This window comes from Psammomys obesus, unplaced genomic scaffold (assembly GCF_907164565.1).
Source record: "Psammomys obesus unplaced genomic scaffold, mPsaObe1.curated_primary_1811, whole genome shotgun sequence".
Lineage (NCBI taxonomy): Eukaryota > Metazoa > Chordata > Mammalia > Rodentia > Muridae > Psammomys > Psammomys obesus.
In genome coordinates, this window is record NW_026586550.1 from 3,374,122 (window position 1) to 3,380,980 (window position 6,859).

Consider the following 6,859-nt stretch of genomic DNA (forward strand, 5'->3'; position numbering starts at 1 on the left):
CCCCCCACCCCCAAAGAATCTGAGTGTCTACCTAGAGAGCAAGAACTGCGAGCGAGCAATGGTCCCCATTGCTGACTCCGAAACACCAGAAAGAGGACGAGACCTGGCACCCAGGCATGCACAGATCCAGCCTCAGACTTCCTGGCAAACCGGCCACCCAAGGAAGACTCTGGATTCCAGAGACTCAGAGACCCAGCCTACTGGTCACAGCCCTACCAGCTGCCCTGAGCAGACCTGACCAGACTGCTTCACACAAGGTAAACAATCACACCACCTGCCTATTCGTCCAACTGGGACACAACCAGAAGAGAAAAGCTGCAAGCATGTCATAGAGATCCAGCCCCAAGCATACAACCCAGGCAGGGCTTCCCTCCATGCCTGAAAACCCCAGCTGGCTCTAGGAATAACCAGCCAATTACAGCCACAAACAGATGGCTAAAGGACAGAAAAAAAAAAAAAAAAAAAAACAAAACACACACACACACACACACACACACACACAATCAACAAAACGTAGGGCAATAAGGCTCCACCAGATTCTGAAACAAAAAAAAATGAATATCCTAATGCAGCTGAATGACCTTAAGTCTATGCTTATGAAGATATTAGAGTACTTTAAAAAGGAAACAAATCCCTCAAAAAAATACAGGAAAATTCAATCATAAATAGACATACAGGAAAACAAACATACATCAAAACAAATATACATCAAATCAAAGACATATAGGAAAACAAAAACAGGTGAAAAAATGATTAAAACATTTAAAACCTCAAAATGGAAATAGATTCAATAAAGAAAACACAAACCAAGAAAATCCTGGCGATGAAAACCTTATGGAAGAGAACAGGAACTACAGAGGTAAGCATCACCAACAGAATAAAAGAAATGGAGGAGAGGATCCCAGGCACAGAAGATACAATTGAGGAAATTAATACATCTGTTCAAGAAAATATTAAATTGAAAAAATTCCTGACACAAAACATCCAAGAAATCAAGGACATAATGATGAGAAGACAAAACCCAAGAATAGTAGCAACAGAAGAAAAAGAAGACTCCCAGCTCCAGACCAGAAAGACCAGAAAATATTTTCAACAAAATCATAGAAGAAAATTTCTCAATCTAAAGAAAGATGTTCCTTTAAACACACAAGGGGCTTGCAGAACACCAAATAGACTAGACGAAAAAAGAAATTCCTCCTACCAAATAATAATCAAAACACTAAATGTACAGAGCAAAGAAAAAAATATTAAATACTGCAAGTGAAAAAGGTCAAATAACATATAAGGGCAGACCAATCAGAGTCACACCTGACTTCTCAACAGAGACTATGAAAGCCAGAAAGGCCAGGACAGATATCATGCAGAACCTAAGAGAACACAGATGTCAGCCCAGACTATTATACCCAGAAAAACTTTCAATCACCATAGATGGAGAAATCAAGTTATTCCATGACAAAACCACATTTAAACAGACTCAGCCTGATTACCTTACAGTGTTTGAGATAGGCATATAGGTACAGCTTAACCAGGCCTCCAGCTCTGGGCCCCTCAGAGCTGTGTCAGCAAGTGTCAGCTGGACATTAGTCATCCAAGGCTGGACTGAGGAACATCTTTCTAAGCTTATGCAAGTGGTGCTGAGACTTCTCTGAGTCCCTTGTCTAATGCATGTGGAGCAATCTAGCAAGTTAAAAGGGAGGAGGTCATAGGAACTTCATTCAGTTGGTTAGTCAGAGACTCAGAACCTAGCTTGGGAGTTGTGATTGGTACTTGCTGTAATCTGAATTTTGGAAGGTTCCTGTAAAGGCCCATATGTTAAGGCATAGCACCAGAGTGTGCTACTGGCAGAGCTTAAAGGAGGTGAAACTTTCCTGAGAGCAGACTAGTGGGAATTCTTTAGCTCATTAATGTCAAACCATTGAGGAAGATTGTGGGGCTCCTGTTCCCTTATTTTCTTCATTCTCTTTTCATTTCTAAACATATACTCCCAACATGGTATGCTATTCAGCAAAGGCCCAAAACAGCAGAGACAACTTCAGGGACTAAAACCTTCAACACTGTGGGTCCAAATAAATCTTTCTTTTTCCAATTCATCTTGGACATGTGTTACAGTAACAGAAAGCTGATTTGCATGGTCTATGTGCTAACTCCAGGCAGACAGTGTCAGGGTCAGACCAAATGAGAAGAGCCCCATTGGGAGCCACTGGAAGACTGGTAGAGAGATATCTCCCATTTTGGTGACCAGAATGAAGTGTTGTAGTAAGCAAGTGTATGAGTATAAAGAAAAAGCTATTGTGTTTATCTTCTTTTCTTGGAATAGCCACACCTGGATTAAGAGAAAAAAATGGCTGGGCACCAGACAGTCTATAGAGAGAGCTGTCTCAGTGTTGGAATAAATCAGAAGCATCAGCTAACTGTTTCCCTGAGTGACTTATTTTGTAGCTGGAGAAATGCAGAGCAGGCAGTCCCTCTCCAGGATGTGGTTAGAGGAGAGATGGCTCGGTTCTTCTGTTTGCAACTCCCAGCACCCACTCCAACTCTCTTCTGAGCTCGGTGAGCCTCCTAATGCTTGTATACAAAGGCATAGAGATATATACATACACAAACACACACACACACACAGACATACACACAAATTTTTTGTTTTTGTTTTGTGACACAGTCTCTTTACGTAACCCTGGAACTCACTATGTAGACCAGGCTGACCTCACCAAGATCTGCCTGTCTCTATCTCCCAAATGCTGTGATTAAAGGAGTGTGCCACCATACCTGGCCCATGCAATAATAATAATAACAATAATAATAATAACAACAACAATAATAATAATAATATAATATTAGTTGGCAGAGAGGTGATTGAATTCAGAACGTACTTAACATTTTTACAGTTCACACATGCAAATTGGGAACTGCTTCATTTAGCATCCAAATGTAATTCTTTCAAAAACATCCTCTAAAGAGGTTGTCTACAGACTACAGGGAAGAGCTGCAACATACAAAAATGTGAGTGTAGCCAGTGAAAAACCAGAAAAGAAAGGCAATCCCAGTCAAGTTCATTTACCCACATTTGGTGCATAATTTAATGTGAATGTAAGCCAGTGTATATATTTATATTAAATATGCAAGAAAATAATAGGTAATGGGGTGATGGGTTGTCTTGATGAAATCTGTGCATTAAAGCACCATTGCTAATAATAATAATAATAATAATAATAATAATAATAATAATACCACACTACTACCTGGGGCTGAGGATGTAGTTCAGTACATAAAGTGTTTGGCCAGCATTCATGAAAACCAGGGTTCCATCCCTAGCACCACCATATACACTGGTGTGATGTCAAACACCACAAAGACCTGTAACTCCAGGTCTTCAATGTACAGGAAAGTGGGTCAAGAGTTAAAGGTCATCCTTGGCTACACAATGAACTGGAGGGCAGTCTGAGCTATTTAGATGCCCCTTCTCATACACACACACACACACACACACACACACACACACACACACAAAGAGAGAAAGAGATTCAGAAAAATGGTACTTGTGCTGGGTTTTTAAATGCTAGATATGCTTGCTGATTTAAAGCTGCAAAATCAAAGCAAGAGGTAACTGCACTATTTAAATTCATCCAGGAAAAATAACCCATTACTGTTGCCCTATTTTTTTTAACTTCTTTCATTCCTATTTTTTTTCCCACTGAAAGCAGTGTTTTTAGAATACAATTTTTAAGGCTCCTGAGCGACACAAACATCAAGCTTCTGAGGACAGGCGCCACAGGCAGGACGTGCATACTTCTACTTGAACTGAGTGCACTTGAGTACATATGGTTCTGATAGTTCGAGCAATGTTTATTAATAAGCACAACACGAGTACTTCTCAAGAGATACATTTAGCAATGTGTCATAATTATTCACCATAGTCATGAAATCATAGCATAGGAAATCCTAGAACCATAACCTAGTCACTGTAGAATCTTAGTCTCTTCTTTATTGGCCCTACAGCCCCCTCCCATATCTTTGGACTCCAGAGTAGCAAATAGACTGAGATCAGACAGCCAGAGGGGGATCGCTGAGAGGAGCCATCCTGGAGGCCTGGGAAACATCAGTGTTTTCCAAAGTGCTGAAGCACTTCTTTCTACCCCAGGAATGTCTGGAAGAGGGAAGATTTTAGTTGCCGCAGTCCAACAAACCTAACCCTGCCAGGGGTCTCCAAGGCCATGAGGGCACTGTTCATGGTTTTTCCAGAAGCCCCAAGGAAAAGACATTGGCTTTACCTCTTGGAAATAGCCAAGGGGCTGAGCACAGCGGCGGCAGTCTCCTCTTGGCACTGTGCAGAGAAAGGGAGAGGCAGCTCTCCACATCACAGGCTGGGGAGGTGGGTGGGGCACCAACAGCTCCATCTCCATGGGGAAGACAACACAGGCCAGCCACCGCCCCCACAGGTCCGGTGTCCCTGCTCAGTGCTGCCCTCCAGTGGCCAACCTCGTTCTTTCCTGCAGGAGGACTCATACACCCAGGCTCTCACCTTCCTCTCGTTTTCTGGACTCAAGTTCTGGGTGGGTTTCTTTTGTTAGCAGTGGGAGGCAGTTGCTGCCGAATCTCGAGAGTCTTGCAAGATTCTGGGAAAACGTGACAGACACAAAGCTGCTGTCTGCCAAGAAAGACTTAGACGCTGAAGCAAAGTCTGCTTAGCTTTACATAACACAGCAATGTTGAAGTCCTGGGGTGGGAAAGGTAGCGTTTCCTACCCTTTCTCGTGTTCATCTTAGCAAATTCTCAGAAAATTTAAAATTTTTTTTAAACAGTATTAGTTATACAGAAGTTAGAAAGACACATGAACATCAACAGGTTTCTAATTGCTTTGATCAAAATGTCTTAATGTGTTTATTGTGAAGCTTCCCTCTTCCCTCTTTTTTTTTTTTTTAACTAAACATGGAAAGATTTCACACTACTGTGAGTATGGGAAAGTTAGAAATCCTATGAATCGTGAAGCTAAACCAAACCAAAGTATGAAGTCTAAAACACAAAACTAAGTTAAAATAGTTTGCTCTCATAGTAGGTTTTGGAGATCATCTGTCATTCAATTTTTAAAACATGTAATGATTTTTGCAGCATCTATGTTAAAAGATGGCTAGGCATCAAAAAATTAAAATCAAAATTGAGATTCTTTCTTACCTTAGTCAGAAGGCACATCGCCTGAACTATAAATGCTAAGGAAAATATAGGGAAATGGGAATGTTTATCCACTGTTGGTGGGAATGTAAATTGGTGCAGTCACTATGGAAATCCATGAGGCAGTGTCTCCAAAAGCTAAGATTAGAACTATCATATGAGTGAACTATCATATAAACTATCATATGACTGAGTTATACCACTTCTGGGCATATACCTAAAGGATTCTACTCTCTACCACAGGAACGCCTGCTACCCAACTGAGAGCAGCTAGAAAATGAAATTAGCCTAGACCCACACGATGGCAGTTTATGTAGACATTAGGAAAAGAAAATCCTGATTTTCTGGCAGCAAATGGATGAAACTAAAGAATATGATACAGAGGTAAACAAGGCCCAGAAATACAAATGCCTCTTTCACATGTGGATCCTAGCTAGCTTCAGATTTTTAATTTGTGTGTTTTTAAAAGATTTATTCATTTTGAATGCTTTATGTACATGCCAGAAGAGGGCAGTAGAGGGTTTAGATGGTTGTGAGCCACCATGTGGTTGCTGGGACCTCTGGAAGGACAGACAGAGCTCTTAACCACTTAGCCCTCTCTCCAGCACCTAATTTGTGTGTTTTATTTGAGGTCAGGAAACTAGAAATAGCATATATGGGCTGAGGCACCTTAATAGGGTAAATATGCGGAATAAATGTGAGATGCAAGTGTGTGTAGGGGTTAGAGTATGTTTCAACAGGAATGGAGGTGAGTCAAACATAACCAAGAATTGTAAGCTAATTTTAGAATACTTTTAAAAAGGAGTTTGAACACCTGTATCTTTAATGAGTAGACAGTGTTCTCCCAGAAGACCGGATTTGTAAATGAAAATCTCAGTGTTGTATCTGAGATACTTGCCAATGAGTCACTGGTCAGAAAGGACCCAGAGGCATCCCAGATAACACAAGCTGTTGTTTTTGGTTGTCCACCATACCTAAAATGTAGGCCCCTACTGATGAACACATAGACAAATCAGATTGAAACTGACCAGGAACTTCTTTCCTGACAGCTCATTTTTACAGTGCTAAAAGATGCTATGGAGTTCACTGGCGAGGGAAAGTTAACAGACCTTCTCAGTGGTGAGCCCCACATGCTGTGATACTACCCTGCCCAGGAAGATGTGCCACCGATGCAACCATGGCATGACTGCTTTTGGATTGGATTTGAGGCCTGCTCCAAAGATGGGGATTCATGTCTGGTACTATAAATCTAGTCAAAACCCTATGGCTGGAGGGATTATAGTAGGGGAGTACCTAATATTGCCATATCACTTTCTAGATATTTATGTTTATATGCATAGATTAGTGCTGCTCTGGTCACAGCAGCTTTGTTCTGCAATGGGCAGCAACCTCCTAGCTGAGTAAATTGTTGAGAGTGGTTGTTGAATACTTAGCTCTAAATACACCATTTATATCAACTCTCCCAAGGCTCAGGGAACATCATAGAAAAAAAAAAAAAAAAAAAAAAACAACAACAACAACCAGAAAGAATGTGAGAGCCAAAGGATGGGAGGAATGCTATGAAATGCTGTCTTCCAGACATGACATGGTCATCGCAGTAATAAGCTCACTGCACTATGGTTACTTATGTAAGATCAAGCCAGTTAACATTCCTCCATGGATGCAAGAGAAGCTCATGAGCCATCACCCCTAG